The following is a 27,998-nucleotide window of genomic DNA, read 5'->3' as shown; positions in this document are numbered from 1 at the left end:
GCATCTTGCAGGTTGCAGCTGCAACCTCTCAGGCAACCGCCCACCCCCTCCAAAACGTTTGGAATGTAGAAATTTCATATGGATCCTGAAATTAGGATTTTTTTTTTCAATTTGCATAAATTTCAACGAAACTTTGTTCGAGGAGCTGGCGCTGGTGGAAGAACAAATCATATCTTATCTGACTCTGAGCTAAATAACTATACACTATATCACATGATCAAAGTGTTACTGTGCTCGTGCCGAAATTACAATATGGCTTCTTGGTCTACAATATTTTCGGTGATGGTACAACAACAACAATGTACACAGTCCGACAATAGCTAAATTGCCTATCCCTATTGTACAACTCAGTTCTTCTCGTAGAACTGCAATCTCATCGTTTCAATCCGTTAGGTGCTAGTAGTATTCAAAATCCTGTTTGGCATCTGCATGGATGCAAAAATAACATCTGCTTTGACGTATCTCCTATATTCTTTCTGTGATGCAGAGTCGTGTCCTTACCGGATGCTGTACAGTACAGTGTGGCTGATGATAGGAGTGGTGACTGACTGACTGGTGTCTCCATTCATGCTGCCTGAAGGACTTGCTGTTGCTGCTGCTGCCCCTGCTGCTTCCCACTTCTTGCGGATTCATAAGGGAGCGTGTTCAGCACCTTCATCCGGAACATAGCCTGTAGGTTTTGCACAAGTTGATCATAATTCAGAAGAAAAGGTTTCACTGAAATTCAGGGATGAACGCCATAAGATGAACAATTGGCTAAATAAGAGGAGCAAACCAAATGTGAAGAAAAAATGAAAGGCAAAGGACGGTAATATAGCTACCTTCTTATCGGAACCAAACTCAATGACATCGGAGGGACGGAAACGAACTGGAAAGTTTGGTGGCACGCGGTAACGTCTACCTTCATTGCTGGACAATCACATGAAGATCAATGAGTAAAATCTTGCTACTGAAATTCTCAAGGAAGGGCATAGAACCATGGTTCTTTCAGGGCTTACTCGGTAATCCAGGTACCATGTTCACTCCCAAGATCAGTCAGATAGAAAGCCTTATTCTTGCATGTGATAGTAGCATGCCTTTCTGATATCTGCAATGAAGTTCAGAAAACTGAAGACTGGTACAAGCAGTTTATGAATAGAAGGCCTTGTACAATGCAACACATGAGAAGTTTGTTAAAACCCTGTTATCATTTTGATTAACTAACCTGTGGAAACGACAATGATAGGGAAGAATCTGAGTCATTAGGATCTAACCGGCTTCTGCAAAACAAAATTCATTTGTTTAGTTCCATAAAGCCTCGATTGAGTGCAATTAGGGCAGAAATGAATTTGCTATTTAGGCATACCCAACAGAGAGTGACCTCTGCTCGTCCCTAATTAAAAGAATGGGCTGCAAGCTATTGCTGTTTCCTTCACTTGTTGGGAAGAGGTACCATCTGCAAATAGTTTTATGAATTATTATTTTTTGTTCAAAACTACTGAAAAAAAGTAATAAATCAAACACTTGTTTAACAAAATGAAATGAAATTAAAGAAGAAACAAAGAACGTACTCTCCACCCATAGCTTGTTCCAGCGCGTCATCATCGTCAAACCATCGATAAAGCTGGTCATTTGCCTTCAGAATGATGCTAGATGTCAGTAAATATTAAATGCTGGTACTAAATCAAATTCACGGTTACTATGAGTCTATGACAACGTACCTTGTCGGAAAGTCGGCAGCTTAAAGGTCTTCCTTCTAGCTTTGAGCTGTACACAATGAAAAGTTCCATTTGCATGATGAGTACGGATATGGTAATTGGGAACTAAGAGAGCCTGTGTGGTGTTTATTTCTTTGCGTGGGACATTTAAACTAATGGAAACCTATTACTTGCATATGTGCTTGAAATGGGAACACATGACCGTAATTAATTATTTTGGTATGCACCTGTTGCCACCAAGCACCCAGCTCAGCATCGCAGGCATTCCATACTTGATGAAGAATCTTCCACCAACTCTTCCAGGGTGTGGTATCCGCAACTTGGTCAAAAACTACAGGTAAATAATTTTAGTATGCAGTTCAAGTAGTTTCAGTATAGAGTTCTTCAGTAATGCTCTTAGGAGGATGGTAATGAGATAATACAGTTCCGATTTCTGAACCTTATTTCAGAAATCCAATAAAATTGATGGTGACATACTTTAATTTAAATGTTGCTGAAAAGAGAATGAGATCTGTGCATTGAATAACAAAAAAAATGTGTGTGTTTATCACATACCGATAAAGGTCCTAGACCAACACCCAAATATGGTCTATAGGTGGTAGCCATGATTGCTGCCATTCTTGCCAGTCCATGAATAATAGCAACACGCAGCCTTCTGATGAGGACATCACTACTTCATCGCATACAAGCCAAGTAGAGGAGGAGGTCCAGCATGGACGTCCAATTCATCTTTTTCGTGGTGGAAGCCGAATCCAACTCAAGTTCGAGTCCGGTTCGGGCTCCAGGACCAGTCTGCCTTAAACTGGTCACCCAGGACGCATCCGGACTCCGTTTTCGACGATCCACATATGGATGGAAAGCTAATTGGATAAGGAAACTAACCCAATTGGTTTCACGTCAAAAGGCCTTCGGAATCAACGGGAATCGTCGAAACAAGTCAGCGTCCAGAATCTGTCAGGGTGCTGCGACACCGTCTTTTAGTCCGTTGGACCGTGTATCGTGTTTGGGCCCATTAGGGGCCGCGTCCAGGGGGGTGACGCCCAAGACTCTATAAATACCAGCCGTCGCTCTCCTTAGGGTTTGGGTTTTGTTTAGTTCTTGATTTCCTCGTGAAACAGACGTCGTTTTGCTGCAACTGTCGCCGCCAAGGCCGCTTGCTGTGAACCAGGGCCCTAGTTCTTGATCTTGTTCGCCTGTGGCGATTAGTCCTTTCGAATAAAGACGTGAACTCCTTCTTGATTTCATAAGCCTCATATTTATTTGCAATTTCAGATTGCGTTCATCCCGTTCTTGCTTGTGTTCTCGATTCGCTTGCAGGAAAGCCTTCTCGGCGAGGTCAATCGCGTTCGCGTGGTTGATAACCAACGGAGCAGTGGTGTAATGGTTGCGGGGGTCCGAATCAATCTTGGTTCGAACCCTAGATCGTGAACGTCGAGTCTCCACCGATCGACGCTATCATACCTTTCGGAAGATCGGGCCTAGTCTATATCAAGTGGTATCAGAGACCTTGTTGTCCGTTAGGTATAACTTTTCCTCTTTAGATTATTACTGTTTTTGCATTACCTATAGTCCACAAAAAAGCCAAAAAAAAATACATCGTCACATATTCCCTGTCCTATAGCCTCATTGTGCCGTGCAAGTTCATCTCTGATTTGCATTGTTAAGTTTGTGCCCTAGGTCAAGTTCTTGTTACTGATTTTAGATCGTTTTTAAGTCCAGTTTGTGTTTTTCCCTTTGTATTTCATCATAATCCGTGAACACCTTCAAGTATTGCTGTGATTCCTTTGTATTCATCAAACCCTAGTCCACGCCATCTTACTTGTTACACTTGTCTTCACTGTTTTCATCAAATCCTTGCTGTCGTGACCAATTTTGCGCATATTGTTCACGTTTTGTCCTCTAATTCGGAGTCCGTTCTTAAAACTGGTCTAGTTTTCGCATACGAACTCCGTTTTCGACGTTCCATATATGCAAATCGATCAGAAAAAAATTTCAGATCCGTCCATCCCCGCATTGTCGGGGTTCGGAATTTTTAGATTGATCAAAAAAGTGGTCACAAGATCCTCGTTTCATGGTCACAAGGTTTTTGTCGATTTTCATCCAGTTTTCTGAAAATTCCACAGGCCACGTCTTACACTTGTTTGAGTTCATATTTTCTGTGGTTACTTCTTTTGTGCTCCTAAGTAAAGGAAAAATATCAAAAAAATAAAATAAAAAAGTCGAAATTTCCCAAAAAAACAACGACAGCCCAAAAAATAGAAAAAAAGAGAGGGACAAAAGAGAAACAATATCTAGAGGAGCACATAGCGAGCGCCATTTGAGCTGTATTTACGTGTGCTGATTTCTACCTTGTTCCTAATCATATTCTTGCTGTCCACATCACTTGATACATCTGGTACTTGGAACGTGAGTAGGCCAGCAACTAAGACAAGTACTTGGGCTACTTATTCAGCTTTGCTATTCAGTTGTGAATTTTGTTATTCCTTGCTACTATATTGTGCCTGTCCAAGCTCTACTTTCTTCTAACCAAGTACAGGTTCGCTTTGCAACTGTTACATTCAAGCTACAACAGTATCACAGTCACCGATCGATTGCACCGCCTGTTGCTTTGGTAAGAACACTTGTAAGACCGTGGTAAGACGTTTGAGAGTTGAGTGCCTTATTTTTCCTTGTCCACAACCTAAGTAGTTGGTAGGGATAATACTATTTGTGTTGTCTTTTTCTTTCTACTAACCATGTCAGGAAAAGCCGGAGGCAGCGGCCAAGGAAACGAGGACGCACCTATGGATTTCAATGACTGTGTTCCTAAGAATGAGCTCCGTGCCGTTCTTGATGACAAGTTCAATGAGATCCTTCAACAAATCACCAATTTGGCCAAAAGGATTGAAGATGTTGAACAACGACATCCGGAACCACGTCCTGAAGATGATGATGATGATCTCTCTGAGGAGGACGATGGCGACACGGAGGCTGAAGCTGAAGCTCAACGACGTGCTGAGGATGCACGTAACCGTAATCGGTTGAACTTTAACCGACGCGGTATGGGAGGTAACAACCAAGGTAATAATGATCTTTTCTCTAAAACCAAGTTTAAGATACCACATTTTTCTGGTTCTGCTGATCCTGAAGCATATTTAGATTGGGAGATGGCTGTACATCAAAAATTTAGCTCCCATCAAGTACCTGAAAAATATAGAGTTAGACTTGCTACTAGTGAGTTTACTAGTTTTGCTCTTTTCTGGTGGAATAATATTTACAATAATACTAATGCTAATGCTCAAATACCTCAAACCTGGACTGTACTTAAACGACGAATGAAATCAAGATTTGTTCCTCCATACTATCAGCGTGATCTACGATTAAAACTACAACGTTTAAATCAAGGTAGTAAAACTGTTGAGGAATATTATCAGGAGCTTTTAATTGGTCTAGCACGTAGTAACATACAAGAGGACGATATGGATTAGTGTTCTAGATTTTTTAGAGGTTTACATCGTGAAATACTAGGATGTTCTTGACTATAAAGAATGGACTAGATTTTCCCAATTATATCATTATGCTATTAAAGCTGAAAGAGAAGTACATGGACGACAACCTAGGCGATCCACGACTCCATCCGCGACTCCATCCATTCCTTCACGTCCAACCAAGGTGAGTAAATTTTCTAATGTGCAGACATCACCAGCGTCTGTAAAGAAGAATTCTCCTATCACACCTTCTTCCAGTGGATCTGCTACACCTTCCTCTAGCAGCTCTTCTAAAGTTGTGTGCCACCGCTGCAAGGGCATGGGACATATTGCTAAAGAATGCCCCAGCAAACGCGCATATATTGCTACTGATGATAGTGGGTATGCTAGTGCTAGTGATGAAGAGAATGAATTTGCACTTGCAACTGATCTTTATGCAGATAAATTTGCGGATAGTGCTCAAGATCCTGATGAGGTAATTGATAGTGTGGCATGCACTAAAGACTACAAATCAATCCTTGTTCAACGTGTTTTGAGTACACAAGTTGAGCCAGTAGACAAGCTACAACGTCATAATTTGTTTCAAATATTCCTCATTGTCAATAATTTCCGTGTTCGTGCTATAATTGATGGAGGGAGCAGCAATAATTTAGTAAGTTCTGAGCTTGTCAAGACTCTTGGTTTATCTACACGTGCTCTTCCACATTCATACCATGTTCAGTGGTTCAACAATAGTGGTAAGGCAAAGGTAACACAATCTGCTCGTATGCAATTTTCTATCGGGTCATACCATGATTATGCTGATTTTGATGTCGTGCCTATGCAAGCTTGTTCACTTTTATTAGGCCGCCCTTGGCAATATGATAATAATGTTGTACATCATGGTAGGCAAAATAGATATACTTTTATGTTTAAAGGAAAGACCATTGCTTTACTTCCTTTATCACCTGCTGAAATTGTGCAATATGAAAAGGAACTTGCTGAAAAGAAAAAGAAAGGCCATGATAAAGACTTTAGCAAACCAACAAATGAACCATCAAGTAACATGAAAGAAGTTTTATTTGCTCTTAAATCTGTTCTTGTTGATCATGATGAACCATGTTATGCTCTAACTTGTACATCACCGATATGTCCACTTGATCCTACTCCTAGTGCTATGCCTCTTGTTGGTACTAACCTTTTACAGGAGAAGGAGGATGAATTCCCAATAGGGAAGCCACCATGGCAGCCGCCTTTGCGAAGGATGGGGCGCCAAGATGAACGTCTTCTTCCGGAACCATCGTTGCTGTCATCCAATGGAGGAGACGATCTACTTCAGTCGAGGACGACTTCAATTCAAGAAAGGAAGGATGATGAGTACATCACTACTTCATTGCATACAAGCCAAATAGAGGAGGAGGTCCAGCATGAGCGTTCAATTCATCTTTTTCGTGGTGGAAGCCGAATCCAACTCAAGTTCGAGTCCGGTTCGGGCTCCAGGACCAGTCTGCCTTAAACTGGTCACCCAGGATGCATCGGGACTCCGTTTTCGACGATCCACATATGGATGGAAGGCTAATTGGATAAGGAAACCAACCCAATTGGTTTCACGTCAAAAGGCCTTCGGAATCAACGGGAATCGTCAAAACAAGTCAGCGTCCAGAATCTGTCAGGGTGCTGCGACACCGTCTTTTGGTCCGTTGGACCGTGTATCGTGTTTGGGCCCATTAGGGGCCGCGTCCAGGGGGGGTGACGCCCAAGACTCTATAAATACCAGCCGTCGCTCTCCTTAGGGTTTGGGTTTTGTTTAGTTCTTGATTTCCTCGTGAAACAGACGTCGTTTTGCTGCAACTGTCGCCGCCAAGGCCGCTTGCTGTGAACCAGGGCCCAGTTCTTGATCTTGTTCGCCTGTGGCGATTAGTCCTTTCGAATAAAGACTTGAACTCCTTGATTTTATAAGCCTCATATTTATTTGCAATTTCAGATTGCGTTCATCCCGTTCTTGCTTGTAATCTCGATTCGCTTGCAGGAAAGCCTTCTCGGCGAGGTCAACCGCGTTCGCGTGGTTGATAACCAACGGAGCAGTGGTGTAATGGTTGCGGGGGTCCGAATCAATCTTGGTTCGAAGCCTAGATCGTGAACGTCGAGTCTTCACCAATCGACGCTATCATACCTTTCGGAAGATCGGGCCTAGTCTACATCACCTTCTCTCTTTCTCATAACTGCAGGCCCAATATGCAAACGAGTATTTTGCTTTTCAGCCAACTTACTATATAGTATGGACCAGAGTTTAAAATCCATGCAAGAACAGGATTGCTTTGAAGTTGGAGCCAATTCAAGCATTCAAATAAAATCCAGTGGATGTTTCAAGAAACACTATCTTTATACTACTAAACATGCTAGAAAAACTTACCACCTCAAGGAGGAAACTATGTCCATAGGAGTTTCAGTCTTGACACTCTCTTGCTAGGCATTCTCTAGCTCTACAGCCAGCTGGTAACCATCCTACGGAAACAAATACAAGGTGGTTATTGTGTTACGTAATAGATATCAACACCAGAACATATCCATGGTAGGCTAAGAAATTGCATACCTCAATAGCCATGCAGCCACCTTGACCCAGATTTGGCTGCATAGCATGCACAGAATCACCAAGCAAGGTGACACGACCTTTCCCCCAATTAATAGTAGGTGGGCGGTCGTATATATCCCGGCAAAGAACCGCTTCTTCATCAGTTGCATTTATCAAATCAACGACATTGTCACACCATCCGTCAAATATCTCAAGCAATCTTTTCTTTTTGCCTGTTAACATTAAGCAGATGATAAAGCTTGTGTGGGGCATATCAGAAGTATTGTTCTCATTTTGATCACAACCTACAATGAGGCAGTATCTATTTCAAGAATTAAGCATGAAAACTTCTGTAAGGACCCACCATTTTCAGGGTCAGTGCCACCAGCCTCTTCATTGTGAAAAGCATACCATTGCATTTTACCAGCACCGACATCTGAAGAGACAAAGTATTGTTTGTGACCAAGAAATACTCGGTACCTTCAACAGAGGAAAATGGAGGACATGGTCATGGCACAACGAAATTTCAGTCAATCTGAAAATCACACCCATCATTCCATGATCCATGTAACATACCCAACTGTATCGATATCAGGTGGCACAAAATCTGCAATTCCAGTGTAGCAAGTGTAACCTGAATAGTGTCTTCCTCACCTATCCAGAAAAGGAAACTTCAAGCAAATCAGGTTCCGTTTGTGCTTGTTTCTGACCAAAAGGAGAATTAATTCTATTACCTTTGACCATATTCCATCGGCACCAACCAAAAGGTCACCTTCAAATTTTCTACCGTCCTCCAATATGGCAGTAACCTACTCCCAACCGACAAACACTGCAAGTTTAGAGACAGGCAATGGCAACTCTTGCAGCCAGATTTAAGTTGGCATGGCCACAAAAACATATTTGCTCATTCACCTTACTGCCATCATCTATAAAATCGACTACATGGCTTCCATTCAATATAGCATCATCGCCGACTGCTCGAGCAAGGGTTTGTTGCAGAGTCATGCAGCTAATGACCCTTGTGACTGGGAGCCCCCGCTCAGCTGCAGGAGTAAACGTATCAAACTTGATGTACCTGAATCGAATTGGCACTGTCAAATGGCTGCCTCCAGCAAAGGAATATCTATCTTAAAGCTAACCACGCAAAAAAAGAGACACGCCATGGAAATTTGCAAACAGAAGCTGTAAAATAAGCACCAAGAAAATTTCGGCAGCTATATATATCTTTAGATCTAGTAGTACTAAGAGACTTGCGTGTTAACGATAGTATCTACTACAATCAACTGAAACAGGCCAGCATAACGACTAGCCAACCACCAATTGGTTCGTACTAACTGCCAACACTGCAGACAAATGAACCCTTGTGGCACTAAATTCCACTAGCACCGGCCAAAGGAAGTCAAAATTTTCTCCAGGTAGCATAAAAAACAAACAAATTCACGGTGACTTGGTGCAAGAATTTTGCTCTGGCGCGGGAACGACCCCCACTGCCTCCCTTACCAGGAGCCAGAGACGCCGTCGACGATGCCGTTGACGCGGTCCCCCGTGACGCAGCCGGCGTCCATGATCTCGTCGGCCGCGGCGGCGTCGACGGCCTCGAGCGCGGCGAGCGCGTTGCTCTGCAGCTGGATCGGGCCGCGGTACCTCCCTTCCCCGCGGACGGCGCTCATGTCCCGCTCCAACACCAGCACCTCGAACCCCTTCCGCTTGGCGGCGAGCGCGAAGACCAGGCCGCCGATGCCGCCGCCGGCCACCAGGACGCGCGCCTTCTTGGGCTCGGCCGCCGCCGGCATTGCCGCGGTGGCGACGAGCCCCGCGCGGGCAGGAGGAACGCCGGGCCTACGCCTACGCCTCTCCCGCGGCGCGGACGGGGAGGGAAGCGCGAGAAGGCGGAGCGCTCGGTTGCGGCTGGAGAAGGGGTGGAGCCGGATCGCCGTCTGAGAGGCCCGAGAGGAGGGGAGGGAGATCGCCTTCGGCGATGCCCGCGCTGTGCTCAGCATGGTCGTGGTATGCAAGCTTTGCTATGAGTGAGCAGCTGGTATGCTGTGCTACACTGCTACTACTTTATCGGCGGTCAGTCAGCGAGGCAATAGCTGGAGTCAAACCTCAGCTGAGGACTCTGCTAGCTCGAGACTTGTGTGTTTTCGATTTGGCATTGGTTCTCGGGCTGACAGGAGAGCTGGGAACTGGAAGAGGAAGCTCGTTGTCTCTGTGAAGCTCTAGATCAGAAGTTCAGAAGGGTGCTTCAATGGACGCGCCTGCCAAGATAGCGAATTTTATGGGGGTGGCAGGGCCGGTGCCGGAGAAGAATGGAATTTGCAGCTGAGTGGAGCGTGCGGTCGGTCTAGCTTTCGGCCTCTAGTGCAGGAAGGAAGGAGGGAGTGGTGGATTGGTGGAAGCTTTGCCTCGGTGCGGTTGGGCGGTCGGTTGGACGTGGCGGCCGTGGGTTGCCTGCCGCGCGGCGCAGACCACGCGAGGTGGGGTGCCCCGGATAGAAAACGAAACGGGCACCATTTTACCGGCCGACCAGGCCAGGCTACAGATGGCAACGGGCCTCCATACCTGATAATGGATGGGTATTTAATCCATTTGAAAATGAGATATGATCATATTTTTACATGTGAGTATCTAAATGGAGAAGAATGTATCCTCGACGGGTATAGCGAGTACGAGAACGTTCCCTATTTACCCGTTCCCGTTACCCGTTGGGAACCCAACTATTTGAGCTGTTATGCGAGTATTTGATCAAAAAAAGCTCAACATAGGTATTTTGACTCAAATCTAAATAATCATATATATATATATATATATATATATATATATATATATATATATATATATATATATATATATGGTTTGTGTGTTCTAGGAACTATAGTTCAATTTTTCCTCACCATCTCTACCAGCAGCACAAGCACGTCTATCTCACGAGCGCTCGTGCTCCTCGCTTCCTCAGTTCAGTCTTTCTGCCACCTTTGCTCGTCCTCCTCGCAACCTCGTTCCTTCTTCTCGTTATCTCCGAGACTCCGACACTTATACCTGGGTGAAGAAGAAACGTCTCCGATTGCAAAACTGCAACCCTAAGTATCCTTGTTTATCAGGTATGCAGTATCTGTCGGGTATCTGTTACCCGACCTATGTCCGACGGGTACAGAGATGGACAAGAATCTATACCCGAGACAGTTAACGGAGACAGAGAAATGATTGATTCTCTGTAGCGGAGAAGAGAACGTTCTGACAATACTCCACGAGTACATCCGTTGCCATCCTTAGGCCAGGCGACCAGGGCGCGCCATGCTCCATAGTCCCATACTCCTACGGCAACTAGCCGGAAGCAGGCAACTCGATGGTTTGGTCCCGTCGGGTGGGGCGGGGCGGGTCGCGTCGGCTCGCCCCTCCCGCCGTGGGCGGCACGGCGCTTCCTCCCTGGCCCTGGTTGCTGGTTGACCATTATTGGCCTGAGCAAGCATGCTGGCACAGGTGACGTGGTCGGATGAGATTGCCGCGGCCGCGAATTGATTTTTCGCTGCGCGGCATGCTCGTGCGTATAATCTGGTCAGGATCATCGAAGTTGGAGTACCACGTTTCCAATAGCGTAGCGGTGCGAGCACAGCGCACGCAGAAACAGGGCAAGCCATCCGAATCCGAGACATACTAGAGGGCAAGTTGCAGGAGGAAACGAAGGAGGAATGGATGGGCGTACCAGGAGCCGGACATGCCGTCGACGAGGCCGTTGATGCGGTCGCCGGTGACGCAGCCGACGCGCATGACCTCCTCGGCGACGGACATGTCGATGGCCTCCAGCGCGGCCAGCGCGTTGCTCTGGACCTGGATGGGCCCGCGGTACTGCCCTTCCCCGCGCACCGCGCTCATGTCGCGCTCGAACACCGTCACGTCGTACCCCTTGCGCCGCGCCGCCAGCGCGAACACCAGCCCGCCGATGCCGCCGCCGGCCACCAGCACCCGGGGCTTCTTCCGCCGCGCCTCGCCGACCGCGGGCGCGGGTGCGGGAGCGACGGCCGCGTCGGGAGGCCGCATTGACGCCGCCGCGCACCTGCCCCGTGCCCGCTGCCTGGCCTTGCCGCCGCCGAAGCACTGCGGGTGCGGCGCCGGGAGCGCGTGCTGGTGCTGGTGCTGCTGCGGCTCGTCGTGGCAGAAGAGGAGCGCCGAGAAGTGCGCCTTTGCGGGTGAAGTGGCGGATAGCAGCGCCATGGGCGCGCGAGCACGGCGACCCGCAGGCCGCAGCTGAGCTGAACAGGAAGCTTTGCTTTGCGAAGGAGAAGACGTTGGGCGAGTGGAACTGGATCGGTGGAGGGAGGAGGTGTTATGCCGTGCTGCCCGTGCAACTCTGGTTCTAGAACTTTGCCATTGGGCTGAGGCCGTGAAAGGAGGAGCAGAGGGGGGCTGGACGGGACTGGTGGACTGGTGGTGCTGAGGGGAGGACGAACTAGAGCCAATCACCTGATCCCATTTGGAAGAACGGATCTCATTCTCGCGGGACCAGGATTTTATCTTGCCATGTCCTCACCATCCTCTGCGGACACGTTGTGGCGGCAACTCTGTACCACACCTGCAACAGTAGGTAGCACAGGGCTACACGGGTTAAGTAACTCCGTTTCAAATTATAACACGTTTTAGAACTATTTTATTTTTTACTAGAATCATAGCCGTACGTTGTATGGGAACGAAATAATATCATGATAATTTATGTTTTGAATGTTTGCAACAATCTATTTTTACGCAATTATCATTGTTGACCAAGTATTCAAGTTTCGATATGGAATTCAAACGATCTTATTTCATACCTTAACAACCGTGTTCATTATACTACTTATTCTACCACATCTTGTCCTGGCTATGTTGAAACGTAATCGTGTTGGAAGTGTCGTCGTGCATATAAGGGCCACGTTCGTCTTGTTCGGTTTCTTTTTTCAGCCGGAACAATATTTTTCTCTCACAACAATTCAGCCAGAACAGTGTTTTTCAGTTAGTTTCAGCCAAAATTTTGCGGCCCGATCTTTACAATATTTAAAGCTCGTTTGAGTATAACACATTAATGTGAGATGACCATATCGAACGCACGCGTCAGCCAGGAACGTGGCCGGATAGTACACGTATTTGGTAGTCCTTGTGACCGGAGTGTATATGTTTTTTTTTATCACCAGGTAGATGATTACTTTAGTGTTTTTTAGGTGTAGAGAAGAGAAGAGATATTATTGGCTTATCAAATCTACATAATCTAATAAAAAAAGTAGCATACTAGTTAACAATGTATTGACATGCTTTGAGCATTGTGTAAGTCTGCAAAAGAGCCTATGCAAATAACCAAACATGAACAAACTGCACTGCACAAGCCTGAATACAGACTAATGCAAACAATCGGTCAGAACCTTAGTGAGTGGTACTATAGGTTACTATGTAAAATTGGTAAGTAGTGACCGGTTGAGTACTAGCTAGTGCAATCTTAGATCATGCCGTTCTTTTAGGTAGGAGTTTAAGGACCTTGATAGGGTCCATTGGAGCGAGAACTTAATGGGATTTTTTAGGGGCTAGGTTAAGGCGTGATTGGTAGTGCGATTGAGAAGCGTGCAACCTTGTCTTCCTACGCAGCGGTGCCCTTGCCCTCGCCGCCTCGCCAGTGCTCTCGTCATCTGCGACTGGTCTCGAGGCCTCTAGGCGCCTCAACTGTCTCGCAGACCCTTTCCTTCCCTCCACTAGCGACCGACAGCTCTTGTTGCCGCCACCTCGACCCCGACATCCCATAAGCGCTTGCTCTCCTCTAACCAGTCGAGGAGCGACGCTGCCATCGCCAGCCTTGTCTACCGTCCCAGCCAATCCTCCTGCCACCCGCGGCTTTGGCAGTGTCCTTGCCACCTCACTGTACCGCCGGGTCACCACTGTGTCGCAGCCGCCTCTCCCAAACCCTCTTTTAGGTCCGCCGAGTAGAACTAGAACCCTAACCTTTACCCTTATCTTTCTCCAATGGGGTCCGGGATGGAAGTTAGGGCCGCACGAGCAATTGAGCACAATAGAGATTGTGACTTTTTTAGAGTCGCTTATTTTTGAAGATGGAGTAGAGATTTTGCTAGAGATTGTTATATCCTATTTGGTTGAGTTTCTAGATTCGTTTTCTCGGACGTAAAAGAGAAAAATAGTTAACGATAGGAAACACAAATTCAAACCAACCAAAGTTTTTTTTGTTCTCGAGAAACAGCAAAATCTTACAGTAGCTTCTAGCATTTCAAGTGACATTTCTCGAAAGAGACAGTTTTCCAAAGATACTGAAACCCTACCAAAATTTTCATGCAACCTTTAGGCCCCCTTTAGAACGTGAATCCTTTTTATTGTTCCTGCATTTTTTGTGTGAAAAATAAACCAATTCCTGTTAAATTTCTATACAATTTCTGTGTTCTAAAGAGCCTCACTGAGAGATGCTTTTAACTGTCACAAACATTTATGTAGCGTTGAGCTTCCATAAAAGATCGGCCATACAACTAGAGAAGCACGCGCGGAGACGTGGCAAGTTGTTACGTCATAGGCGAGCTTTGATCTTTATCTTTCGCCCACTCTGAAGCCCTGTTGGAGTCGGTTGCTGAGAGCGACCGTTCGAAGATATTTACAATGAGAACTTGAACTTTCCTCGTCATGATCTAAAAACAGCAAAAAAATAAAGACTTGCAGCAATAGTGCAATACCATCTTAATTCTTAAGCCCTCAATAAATCTGCTTGACATATATGACAAAGCATAGGCATAGTCCAAACAAAAAGGCAGGAAGAATAGGTTTGTTCAGTACACAAGAAAGGATGTTGCCAGCAACAGCAATGAACAGGCAGCATATATTAGACAGCAAGAACTTCACGCTCTGTCACAGACATGCTCTCATTTACTTGCCCAAAAATATACCGGGGAAAATTAGACAAATCGAACCAGCAAAATATTAGCTTTAACCATGGCCCATGGGCGAGTATATAGTTATGTACTTCCACAATCATAAATTTTAAAAAAGGATGCCATGGTTTCCAGTTATCATGAGGCACTCGATTATCAAGTAAACCTGTTCCTAATTTTGTTTGTATTCTATTTAGCATTGATGAAGATGCCATGGTTTCCAGGCATCGTGAACCACTTGATTATCTAGTGAACATCTTCCTAAATTTCTTGCATTCTAATTAGCATGGATGAGCTTGAGACTCATCTGAGATTTATCATTTTAGAGTTCCTAAAAGAATAAAAGAATTGCTCCTAAGAAAGAGGAGCTATTTGGTCATCAAGGGTAGCGCCAGTTTTTGTCTGAAGTTTGGCTGTGTGGAATCTGGCCTTAGTGGCAGCAGGTGTTGGAGCAGCGCCTCCAGTAGTCGGCCTGGAGGATTGAAAAATAGCCCCCATTAAGTGATAATGAACAAAAATCCAACAGGTTAATGTTGACAAGGGACCAGTATCAAGCAAATAGAAATACTTACAGTCCAACCATGACTTTAAAAGCATCATAGATACCCCACTGGGCACCGGTGAGGGTACCAATCATCACGATACGCAACGGGAGCCCACGCGTAAATAGCCCCACTAGACCAATCTTCTTCACAGCCTGAGCAAGCATTACACAAATGGTAAGTGCAAAAAACAAGGTAAACAAAGAAAATAATATCTAATTGTCTAGAAAACACACATCGCCGACCGTTGCCCCCTTGGCATTGTTAAGGAAACAAGGTTGTCAGCTGGGTGAGAAACAATTGCACAGAACACCCCAGCGATGTAGCCACCAGCAAAGCTCACTCCAAGCTGGAGATTCTTGCTGCATTCGTTTTTGGGGGCAGGGATGGCATACTCGTAGATCATCTCAACAACAGTCTCGAAAGAGGCAAATTTCATCATAGTGTCTGCATTTAGTAAAACTAGAGGCGGATGTGCACCCCGGGCTGGGTGGGCTGCAGCCCGGGGCGAGCTCAGAAAAACACTGAATACGCCTCTTTAGATATAGCCCAACAACAGCCCAGACATGCACCGTACAGGTAGCAGCCCTCTGCAACTAGCAGGCACTGGACATCGAGCATCGATTGGCTCCTCTCAAGCTTGAAAGCCTGAGCTCTCCACTATTTTTGTTGTCTGCTGCACTTGACTCACTGTGAATATCTTCATGCTTCATGAATACCAAATGGTTTTTCTAGGTCATTAATAATTAAGAAAAAAAGTGTTATTTATTTTTGTGTTCATACTATAATATATTTGTTACATGTTTGCACTTGTGTAGCGTTTATGCTTTGTTAAATGTTAGTATGACACTAATATAGAATTTTGATATTCATCTCTGTGTAATATAGTTTAGCCCCCCTCGTGATCGATTTCTAGATCCGCCACTGTAAAACCATAAGATGCTGGACAGTCCTTCAGGTTAAATATCAAAGCAAAATAAAAGAATAAAACTTGGTAGAAAGCAAGCTCATATGTTCCAAAATTACTTCACACAGTACACCGTGAAGGAAATCTAATATGTTATAGTCATTGATGTAGCAACGCAAGCAAAATAGGGGCCTAATAATAGAAATTCCCATGTCCATTCCCCACAAGTAATTAGAGTTTAGTTCCCACTATAATTGAGACAAGCAGACTAAATAATATCATTATGAGCATAGAGGCATCCACAACAACCAGTACCCAAGAATCATGTGTGCAGTATGGTCACGTTTTCCCTTTGGGGGGTATGCACTCGGGGAGTACTAGCTGTAAGCATTTGATTAATGAACTAATGTACACCACTTCATTGGAGTCTAGCTCCATAGCAACAGAGATAGCTCAAGCAGTGTGGTAAATTAATATACGCACACATAAAATCTTGAAAATCAGTGTGATTTCAAGAAGAACTATGTGCATGAAAATGCATGTCTTAGCATGCAGGTACATAAGTTAAACACAACAAGAGATAATTATGTGTAAAGAAAATACGTGATATTAGATAGTTATAAGCACCAAATGCTCATAGATGATTATCAAATACACAAATTTAAAATTAATTAGTGTCAAATCCTCTATCCTCTACAACATTAACCTGATATGTTTTTTAATGTACACAAAATTGGAGTCTAGCTCTGGTTTCAAAAAAAAGGAGTCCTGCTCTAGAATGGCAGAGAAAACACAAGCAGTGCGGATAATTTAACTGCACACAAAAATTCTTGAAACCATACACAATTTCAAGAACTATCCGTCGAAATTAATATTATAGCGACCATATTTTATACATAATTAAAAAGAGATATAAACAATTGAGTGCCAACAAGACTTGTTATCCTAAAGAAATGATATTATTATTTACAACTGATAGTCAATGATTTCAAATGCATGAAAATCCTTTGAGCAACTAACCAATATACACCATCTCATTGGAGTCTAGGTCCAGTTATAATGGAGATGACTCAAGCAGTGTGGAAATATCTTTATATGCACACATAAAATCTTGGAAATCATTACAAGATCTCAAGAAGAACTATGTGCACCAGAACTACATTCTAGTAAAACTAACATTTACACCATAATAAGAAAACGAAATGTCAACAAGTGAGATTATAAGACTTATGATGAGTAAGAAAGGGCACCATTTTCAAAGCTGATGATCAGTGTGACTCCGAAAGCATAAAATCCATTTAGTAATTAAGAAATATACACCATCTCATTGGAGTCTAGGTCCATGTCACAGTGGTGATGACTCAAGCAGCGTGGGATATCAATATATGCACACATAAAATCTTGAAAATCATTATACGATTTCAAGAAGAACTATGTGCACCAGAACTAATATTCTAGCTAAACTAATTTTTGTGCTAATAAAAAACAAAGATATCAACAAGTATAAATGATAATGAAGATTGTCATCAGTGAGAACTGAGACCAGTATCCATAGCCGTTCCATGAATTCTACAACACTAAATTTGTTGCACACTCGGTGAGTTAAATATGTACACGAATCACGTAGCATGAGTGAAGTTGCATCAAGAATACTAAAGAAGATACCATCCATTTATTTCATTGCATCATTAACATCATAGTTGAGATTACAATCACAAAACATGCTTAACGCCGAGGTCTCCCACATCCTGCTCGCTGCCCCCACTGTGAACAAGAAGAAGAAACTATCAATCATCTACTAGTCTCATGTGTGTTTGCACGCGAATTTTGGTGTGTTTTGCTGTGAAGAGTGGGTCTACAGGCCCTTTCGCCACAAGATGAACCCTCCTTCGATGATTGGTGGGCCAAAGCAGAGTCTAGAATGGATGGTTCACACAAAAAAGGACTCAACTCGCTTATCATCCTTGGTGCATGGACAATTTGGAACCATCGCAACCGGTGTGTTTTCGATAGGACTCCTCCTAGCCTGGCTGGAGCATTGCTGCTCGCAAGTGAGGAACAACGTTTCTGGAAGCTTGCAAAGGCTCAGGGAAGCTCCTTCCCTTCTCTTGAGCCTATAGATAGCCAGAAGGATCCTTTTGTGGAGGTGAAGTCGTTTCCTATATTAGTAAAAGGCGCGTGTGTTTGTCTAAGAGCTTAGGAGTGTGAGTGTGTGTTGTAAGGGCTCTTGCCCCCCCCCCCCCTTTTTTTCTTCTTAATATAAAGATACGCAGTTCCCCTGCGTGTTCGAGAAAAAAAAACATGCTTAACGCTAGAGTGGCAACCCTTTTGAAAACAAGATAAGTTTGATCATCTTAGCAATACAAAATCTACTTTTCAAAGCTTACATACCATTTATTTCAACAGTTGATTCTTAAGGGGCACAAACATAGTATAGTAAAAAAGTAGAAAGGAAAGCGATTCAAATTTATGTGACAGTTGACAACAAGCAGGAAGTAGGTACTTACAAGGAATTTGTCGGCCCCAGAGTGGAACAATTCCTTTATACAGTCTGGAAAATTTGACAGTGTTACAAAAAAGTGAAGACATGGATATACAGAAATAAAGTAGGCAACCTCAACTCACCCAGAATAGCCGTCAGCTTTCACAAACTTTGGAAGGCCATCTGATAAACCTCTTGCAAAGCCAGGCTGCGTCTGCACACGGACCTTAACAGCTTCCATGGGGCAGAGGGCAATATCTGCAATCACTTCAGCCGAAGCGGAACCCGCAAGGTAAATCAAAGTCTTCTACTTGGCGGCATACTCAGGGCCAGCAATGTCCGAGTAATACTTCTTGAACAACTCATAGAAACCGAACTTGCATGCTCCCTGAGCACTGTATCCAAGTAGGGTAGGTACCCAGCCCCTGAAAAAGCCCTTGGGCCCTTGCTCTTTCAACAAAACACCAAAACCAGATGAGATACTCTTGTACTTGGCTGGATCGATCTGAGAGATCAGACAATAAAAGTTTTCATTAGCAATCAGTTCATAACGACAACTATTCATTGAAAATGAACATAAACAAGAAGCAGGAATGTAATCATTGTGAGGTTTACCCCTTTCAGTGCAGGCTACTACGACAATGAAAATGTGATACCATATTTATAGAGCATTACGTACGGTAGCAGCTGGTTGCCTGGTTCGAGAATGATGTACCAGCATCAAACAACCGTCTAATAACTCTAACAACAGAGATCGCATCACGAATAGTCCTACCAATCCAAATGGGACACCTCGCGTAAATAACTCATCTATCCAAATCAAGCCAGCATCGAGACGCTCACCAGCATGTTGCACTTGACGAGGTCCAGGGGCGTGACGGTCATGTGCGTGAGCCCGCAGCTGGCGACGCCGCCGGCCGTGCACGCCGCGTAGAATGCCGGCGAGTACATCTCAATCCTCCGGCCCGGCTCGCTCGGCGCCTGCGCCCAACTAGCGGGCCGCGCCACCGCCGCCGCCGCCGCAGATGGCGCGGCGACCGTTTGCCCGCCCACGCTAGCGATGGCGGCCGCAAAGGGGGAGGCAGTGGCCGGGGCCGCATAAAGGAAGCTAGGGAGCAGCGCATTCAGCGAGCTCTCGGAGACCGCCATGGCGCCGGGGCAGGCTCAGGGTTCAGTTCGAGCGATTTCCTTACGGCTAGGGACGCGGCTAAGCCTAGGGGCTCGGTCGGATGGACGCTCATCGAGGCAGCGCGAGCGAGCGCGGCGTTTGTACGTGTGGGCGTGAGGCCCACCGCCCCTCGCTCCAGGGAGGGAGACATCCGGTGGCTGCGGACAACCCCCCCCCCCCCCCCCCCCCCCCCTCTGCGCCACCAGAGAGGGGCGGGCTTTTATAACAAGATAAATTAATATACGCACACATAAAATCTTGAAAATCATAGTGTGATTTCAAGAAGAACTATGTGCATGAAAATGCATGTCTTAGCATGCAGGTACATAAGTTAAACACAACAAGAGATAATTATGTGTAAAGAAAATACGTGATATTAGATAGTTATAAGCACCAAATGCTCATAGATGATCTAGATCTGGTATTTCACCAGCACCTTGTCAGCAGTGGACAAGGATATCATTTCAGATAAGTATTTTTTGCCACTATGGCCCTATCAGCAACTGGCAACTGTTAAGGAAGATCAGATGTGTTGGAAGCAAATGGTCATGCTATGGACGTGAAGAATAGAATCACAGATAGACAGTGATATAATTTGAGCATATACTGAAGTGGCGTCTCACTGTTGCTGCTGCTCAATGAAGCCATTGGTTCATCATGCCATGAAACAATTGAACCCAAAAAAAGCAAAAAAAAAAAAAAAAAAAAAAAAAAAAAAAAAAAACTGTGTGTTGCTTTATCATCCACCACACTACTTAAATATTGAGACTGATGATGAATTGATGACAAATCAGTTAAAAGTGTCTCTCATTTTTGGCTAAGATGCTTGCCCATGTGCAATTTAATAGGTAAACCAACAAAAGAGTAAATTCATAAGTCGAAATATACATCAAGTATGGTCTGGATCAACATTTTGCCAACCTAGCCCAAAATAAGTTCTAAATTTCGCACTAATTACACTGTGAGAATGACGAGTCACAACCTAGCTGCAAATCTCATGTCGACTTACAGATTTGGTATTCACGAGTCACATTCGTAACCATTGCATGTACATCAATCGGTTGCTTAATTGGGCGCCGGTCTAACAAAAAAAAACAAGCAAAACAAAAGGTTACTTGTGCCTAAGAAAATTTTACGTGCGCGGCAACGCCGGAGAGTCCCCCAGCGAGCGCCTTCTCAAAAAGGCCAACCTCCCGCCCCTCGCTAGCGACGGTGGACCGGAGATGCTCGTACCCCACGATGCGGGAGGACGGCGGGGGAGAAGCCCCGGTAAGCCCCGCCATCGCGGACGAGCTCGGCCGCGATCCGGATTACGCCGCGCCCGCCCGCACCGCCGGGGCTGCGGTGGAGCTGGAGGCGCGTCTTGACTGCGTCTAAGGGGTAGGTGGTGGCCTCCGCCATGGCGGCCGAGAACCGACGAGAGGGAGACCTTGGCAAGGGTCCCGCGGCCGCCGCCGCCAGCCTCGGCGTGGGCTGCCATCTCGGCCTGGGACTAGGGAAGCTAGTGGTCTGCGTGGCCTGCGTTTTCTAAAAGCCCAATCTGTGTCAATCTGGACCGAGCAAAAGTGATCCAACGGACTCCCCATGCGGCCATGCCGAGAGGACGGGAAGGCGCGGTGGCGGCCGATGCCGGACGACGGGAAGGCGCGGCGGCGGCCCCTGACGCACGGCGATGGCCCCTGACTCCCGGTGGGTGATTTCGTAGTTCAAAATGCCGCGCGGGGGTGCCCGGGGCGCATCTTGCAGGTTGCAGCTGCAACCTCTCAGGCAACCGCCCACCCCCTCCAAAACGTTTGGAACTAGTATGTTGCGCGCGCCATTGCGCGCGTCGGTTATCCAACCAAAGATGCAGCGCAGGATTAAACAATCATCTAATTTTTAGTAACCGACACGACAATTACTCATGGTCGTAGCATGAGGATGGTATGTACATATATTTTACATAGATGTGCTAAGCGTGGTAATGGTGCACCTTAGATGCACAGGTCCGGTCTGTAGAGCTAACATAACAGTTGACGACACTTGCAAGCTTTATACATTAGGGTTCATGACACATATTTTATAGACACGGTGACAATTTCAGGTAATTAAACATTGTAGGTCAAGCACTCGGTGATGACCTTGCTAGCATCTCGCTTCTCGGTCTCAGAGGTCACTATCTGTGGAGACAAAAGCTTCCTAGGTGGATGAATCTGTATGCAGATTTGGTTTTGTTAGCTCTCTGTGGTTTGTGAGGCATAAGGAGATTCAGTTTGACACTTCAGAAATTTACCAGGTCCTGGAGGCATATGTGCGCATTGAGAAGGCAAGTAAAAGCAGTCTAAAAACAGGCAGTAACCTGATATGGCTGAAGAGGTTAACTCGAGCATAAATAAATGTCACAGATGCATGAATCGAAATGTAAAATAAACTGTAAAAAAAAGACTCACCAAAACAACAGATCGTTTCGGAATCCTAGGTGATGATTGAATCGGTAGGAAATTACTATTTCATCGCTACATGGCAAGGCCAAATAAAATAGTCTCTACTAACTGGACATGCATAATTTGGACATCGGACTAAACAAAAGGAACAGGAGAGCTTACCAAGTTAGCCGGCTGCATTGGCGTTCACGTTGTACATGTGCAGGCTGAAAGTAAACCCAACAAGAGGTTTAGTGCAATACCAAGCAAACACAGCTATAATCGAGCAAACCATAATATAATACTAAAGGGGTCAAACAAAGAGGATGAGATGGCAAAGTGGATAGGGAGGTGTCTAACCTTTGCCTAGGCAATATCACAGCTACATGGTGTGGTATAGTATAAGCAAGACCCCAAACATGGACCTGGACCAGTACATCCTTGCAAAACAAATAAAAAGGAGATGTGGACAGGTAATGGGAATCAAGCAACGGACCAAAGTAAGAAAGGGAAGTTAGAATATCGAGATGTTGCTACAGCAGCAATCGGTGAAATGGCAGCACACATGCTGATCTCTTCTTTTCTGGCAGGTGGTCCAGCAACTACATATCTACCGGCAGCCTACAGAACTTGAAGCAAAGGAATATCACATCAGTCATAAATGTAGGCAGATGGCAGTCTGACAGGGCAACCATGTTTAAGCCTTCATAGATTATATCCCATAGGATTGTATGCCTGAGTCTTTACAGACCATCACAATGCATAGACGATCTAAGCATCAGAAGCACCCCATAGCCAGGTAATCAGCAAAGAGAGAGAGAAACAAGAGTAAATAGCAACATAAGAAGAACCAAGGCCTGTGCTAACTACCAATTACAAACATGACAAATTTTACCTGAGGGGAAACAGTCTCTGTAACCAGCTAATGATGTGCAGAATCAGATTGAAGGAGAAATAGCACTATTAGTTGGGAAACAAAAATACAAGGCGCTGCCCGAGTCTGTTTAGGAAAAAAAAAACTTCAGAACATGTTTCAAAGTCTGCAAATCTTAATTAAAAGGCGATGTAGCTGGGTTTGAATGATCCAGATCAACAGGAAGCAGCAAGCGGCATTAGGTTGGCATGACAGCCATCCTAAACTCCACTACATGGCAATAGGTTTCGCTTTTTTTTTCGTGGATCAAAACACAGTTGGAGAAGCCTAGTCGATATTAAGTTGTCAACCTGCATAAACTCATAGTTCATTGCAGGTGCTAAGATTAAAAAAATTAATCCATGTTATACTATAATTTTATAGAATTCACATAGATGATGTATGATATATGTCAGTTGAAAGAAGCATAAGACCACAAATAAACTAAAGTTAGTTGAATAAGATCATTATTTGGGTCACTGACTATTTTTGTAGTACAGTCAAAACCTAAATCAACCTCCGAAAGATAGACGTGTCCACAGCATACAGTGAAAGGCTAGAAGCAGCCAATTCATGATTTTGGCTGTAGCTGTAGCATAGTAAACAAATAGGAGGCATCAGAGTCCGAAGCTTTGTCATATGTGCTATGTCAAACACCCAATGCGAAAAACTGGGAACAAAGGGAAAATTATTAAAACAAAGATAGAAAGAAGGAACAAGCTAACAATTGCGGTAGAAGGTTTGCAGACATTCTACTACTAACCACATAGGTGAGTTTTGTTTCCCAGACTTGACAACAGGAATGGCAATATATCTTAAAACCTCGGCAGAACGTAGAAAGAGCATGATCTGTTGTATACCAAACACAGAAGACTGCAAGGCAAAGGCCCGAGATCATAGGCAAAGAAGATCGCAAAGGAAACCTTTAAAAAATTTAGAGGCCTCAGAAATATATCAATCATCGCGTGATGAAGATCTTGGAGTATCTAGACATTAGAATAGATGAAAAATGTCGAGTCTCTCACAAGATCTTGATCATTGTCTTATATTGTAGATCATAAATGGGTACGAACGATTACATCATAGGCATAACAACAAATGGATCAGTAGGAAGGAATGATAATGGCGCGTAGATCGAAACCAGTTATCGATTTCTCTTAAACAAAATGACGAAAATCAAAGTAAAATCAATACAAAGGGCCAGATCATAGACTAAGAAGATTGCAAAGGGAAGCTCTAAAAATTTTAGAGGCCTAAAAAACACATGAATCATCATTTGTTCAAGGTCTTGGAGTATCAAGACATCAGAATCAGAACAGATGGAAAATGTCGAGCCTCTCACAAGACCTTGATCATAGCTGGGTAGTGCAGATCAGCATGGGTACGAAGAATCTGATCATAGGCATGAGAACAAATGGATCAGCAGGAAGGAATGGTGATGGTGGCCAGATTGAAGGATGGTTAACAACCAAAGTGGTTATTAGCAGGCTACAAAAACAGTAGGAAATACAAAGCACCTGAATGTTGCCTTTCATGAGCGAAGTTTAGACTAATAAAAGAAATCATGCTACAGGCTGTACAACAAAATTTTGAATTAGGCAACGGCCTATTAGTTACGTAACAAATGTAATCCGTAAGGTTTGAAAGGCAATAGTGCTCAATCCTAAACCGGTATGCTCAGTTTTTTTTTTTTTTTTTGTAAAAAAAGCCACCACTACAATAAGAACCCCCCCAAAAAAACAGAATCAATGTCCACAAAGCCGATAAATGAGATACTCTGCAGATATAGATCATGTACAGGTCACATCCACAGGGAATACAATAGCAGGAGGAAAATTATATTATGATCTAGATATGACGGTCCCGCAAGTGACCCAACTCCATAATAATTTGCAAAGGGACAAGCTGTGTGACTTAAGAAGGTAAAAACTAATAAGTAGAGAAAACCTAGAATCTTCTCAAGAAAGGAACAAACATTATCAGGTAGATGTTACCAATGTATGGAAGGTTACTTCTTTGCTGCCTAAACCCCTCAGCCACCCACAAAACACGAGAAAAATATTCAGGCCTAGTTCGTTCGGAACTCATAGCTTTCTATGCTATAAAATTGAAATCCAGGAACAGATCGAACCTTGTGTAATAGTACGCAGCTTACATTTAATTTGAAGAATGCAGTAGTAAGTATACCAGCTAACTAATATACAAAGCTGATGGAAGGCATACATCAAACCACATATCATATGAAATCAGTATTAGTAGAACTATAAAATGCGAAAAAATTATTTAGGTCTGTCACATTCCAGGTCATACACGTTTCATTTAAGGATTTTCACTTTGCTACTGGGAAAACCTCCACCACCACCTTGTTTTCAAAAGCTGGAACCTGATTTTGGTTTAGCCGCAAGGCACTAAAGGTAGTCATAGAATAATCTTTCAAGGATATGAAGTACCTGTTTTGTCATCTAGAATGAGAGTTTTTTTTAGTAGCATGCACACTGTACTATGAAGCCCTCGTCACATATATCTTTGTATCGTCTATAAATTTAACACATACACCGAACCATGGGCACATATAAACAGAGAATGCCATATCGGTGCATATAGGAGCAGTAACAGAACTAAACAGAGTGTTATCACCTTTTGGCAGCCGGAGAAGCGAGACAGAGCAGAGGAGAAGCCAGCCGCTTCGAAGAGAATCCGGTCAGAAGCCGCTTCAAAAAAATCTGGCGGGGACAAGCTGAGCCATCGGTGGAGGAGATTGGACGGCTGGGACAATTTAGGGCGACGTGGATGGTGCTTCTACCCTAGAAGCTGACGCGGTTTACAGGAATAAATAAATTAGACCAGATTGGAAATAAACTTAAGATTAGATGAACTTCCAAAGCAAGAAAACAATGACCTTTGCTGTCCTTCTTCTTCAGGCACGCATGCACCCCACTTGAGTTCACATAACACCAGTGCAATAACTAAGATGTATCGAAAATTCGAAGGAACAGGAGAACCAAAATCTTGACGATGTAATCATTGGGAATAGGGCATGTGCTCAGAGCCAACAACATATAACTTGACGTCAGAAAAGTGACGATCACAAGCAAGGATCATAAGGCTAGAAAGACCAAGAATATATGTATCAGTTCACAGGCAGTAAATAACAGAAGCTCAGATTGCACAAATGTGTGTATCGATATGACAGACAATGATCATAAGCAAGCATGAGCGGAAAACGAAAGGCAATCATGAGCAGGCAGCGTTATCAGAAGCTGCGATTTCATAACTAAGAGATACTGGATAGGCACTAAAAATTACCCCTCACTGGTGTCTTCAAACACACAAATTTGAACAGGTAGGAAGAGATGCATAAAAAAACAGGAACCACCACCATCGCCCTCAATTACCACAGAATAGTATGTGACTCGATAGCCAATAAAAATTACCCCTCACTGGTGTCTCCAAACAACACAAATTCGAACAGGTAGGAAGAGATGCATAAAAAACAGGAACACCCACCGTGGCTTTAATCACCACGGAACAGCTGGCCAAAAAATAGAATTTTACAGCCCATGATCATTGCCTGAGTTATGGACATAGCAGAGAGATGTAAAACGAAGGAAGAATCATCATAGCCCATGAGCATAGCCTTATTAGTTATGAAAAAGAAGGAGGAGATGTAGACTACGGAAAGATAGCCCATGATCATTGCATCAAACACTACAATAATCATCACTGCAGTACCCCATTCCCTCAAAGTAAAACGTAGCAGGAAGAGAAAAGTGTATCCATCATTGAAGGTGACCAAAATGCAAACACTGAACCAGAAACCACCAGGACTACAGGGTAGAAGGTCACATGCTCAGATGTATGGCACAATAATTGCCCGCTCTCAAAATCCAACAGAACCGATCAGGCCACAGCCTACAGAACGCAAAACAATCGTTAGTAGCATGCAGCTTGGTAAGACAAGGAGACAACAATAGATCTAGGCTGAAAATGACCTTGCCTTGCTCATTTGTCTCCTTTGACCAAGATTCCCAGCTCCAAATGTCACATGCAGCGAAAAATCATGCAAGAGGAGAGTTAAAGAGAGGGAACCTAGGGTTTGAGCTTGCCGGCGGCCGTCCTGTCGCGGCGGGGCCCGCGCGCCGCGCTGGGGCATGGCCGGTCTGCCTCCACCGCCGCCTCAGTCGGCGCGCAGAACCTGCAAGAAACAAATCGAGGTACATCTTAAAAAAAACAGGCATAAATTCGAAATACAGCCATATGAGGACCTCAGCTAGCTGCACACGCCATAGGGAGAGAAAGGAGCCGGGGGCGGGTTCGGCGTGCGAGAGAGAGGAGTCGGGCGCGGGGTTCGGCGCTAGGAGCTCCCGACCTAGGGTTTCCTGTAGCACACGAACGGCCGCGGGCTAGAGGAGGATGCGGCGCCGGGGGGCAGCCACCGGCAGGGCCCGGTCACGCTGCCCCGTGGGCGGGGACAGCCACCGCCGCCGGCTACGCGCGGTGCCGCGGCAGAGGCCGGGGAGCGGCAGCGCGGCCTGGCAACGCGGCGAGCCAGCGGCACTTGGCCGGGCGGCACGTCGTGGGGAGGTGGAGGAGGAGGACTAGGGCGACCGCCCTCGCCCGCTGCTTCCGCCGGTGGCCAGCGCCCTGTCCGCAGCGCTTCACTTTCTCTCTCTTTCTCTTGCTTGCTCTTACCCTCTTATATCTCTCGGTCGATTGGTCTGCTGTCTCTTGTAGTTCTCGTACGAGAGCTAGCGAGGGGAAGACGCAAGCAGAGTTTGGGGAAGGGAAATCCGAAGCTGGTATTATATTTCGTTCGCTGGATTCTGAGAAGAAGCCGTATAAGGTAAATAAGAGCGCGAATTCGAATAAGGTGGAGAGACGACGGGAAGCTGCTCCGGACGAGAATCAGCTTCAAGAGATCTGAGCCACACGATCGAGGATCGGACGGCCAAAAAAATCGGGCGACGTGGACGGCGTCT

General features: G+C 45.0%; 2 long non-coding RNA genes and 2 pseudogenes across 3 annotated transcripts; all 4 read right to left on the bottom strand.

The window, feature by feature from the left end:
- Positions 1 to 190: 190 nt before the first annotated feature.
- On the bottom strand, positions 191 to 12,169 carry LOC136490659 (zeaxanthin epoxidase, chloroplastic-like; annotated as a pseudogene).
- Positions 12,170 to 14,597: 2,428 nt separating this feature from the next.
- LOC136490667 (mitochondrial phosphate carrier protein 3, mitochondrial-like) lies at positions 14,598 to 19,685 on the bottom strand (annotated as a pseudogene).
- Positions 19,686 to 21,829: 2,144 nt separating this feature from the next.
- On the bottom strand, positions 21,830 to 22,882 carry LOC136494837 (uncharacterized). 2 transcript variants are annotated; one of them, XR_010768710.1, is made up of 4 exons: positions 22,799 to 22,882; positions 22,467 to 22,735; positions 21,977 to 22,333; positions 21,830 to 21,896 (listed from the first exon to the last, which is right to left on the bottom strand). It is a non-coding gene; the product is annotated as an uncharacterized lncRNA (long non-coding RNA). The 2 variants fall into 2 exon arrangements; XR_010768709.1 differs by lacking the exon at positions 22,799 to 22,882 and having other exon boundaries at positions 21,835 to 21,896; positions 22,467 to 22,760.
- Positions 22,883 to 24,158: 1,276 nt separating this feature from the next.
- On the bottom strand, positions 24,159 to 26,077 carry LOC136494820 (uncharacterized). Its single transcript, XR_010768708.1, has 3 exons — positions 25,919 to 26,077; positions 25,657 to 25,830; positions 24,159 to 24,411 (listed from the first exon to the last, which is right to left on the bottom strand). It is a non-coding gene; the product is annotated as an uncharacterized lncRNA (long non-coding RNA).
- Between the last annotated feature and the right edge of the window lie 1,921 nt (positions 26,078 to 27,998).

This window comes from Miscanthus floridulus, chromosome 11 (assembly GCF_019320115.1).
Source record: "Miscanthus floridulus cultivar M001 chromosome 11, ASM1932011v1, whole genome shotgun sequence".
Taxonomy (NCBI): Eukaryota; Viridiplantae; Streptophyta; class Magnoliopsida; order Poales; family Poaceae; genus Miscanthus; species Miscanthus floridulus.
This window is presented reverse-complemented; position numbering and strand designations above follow the sequence as displayed.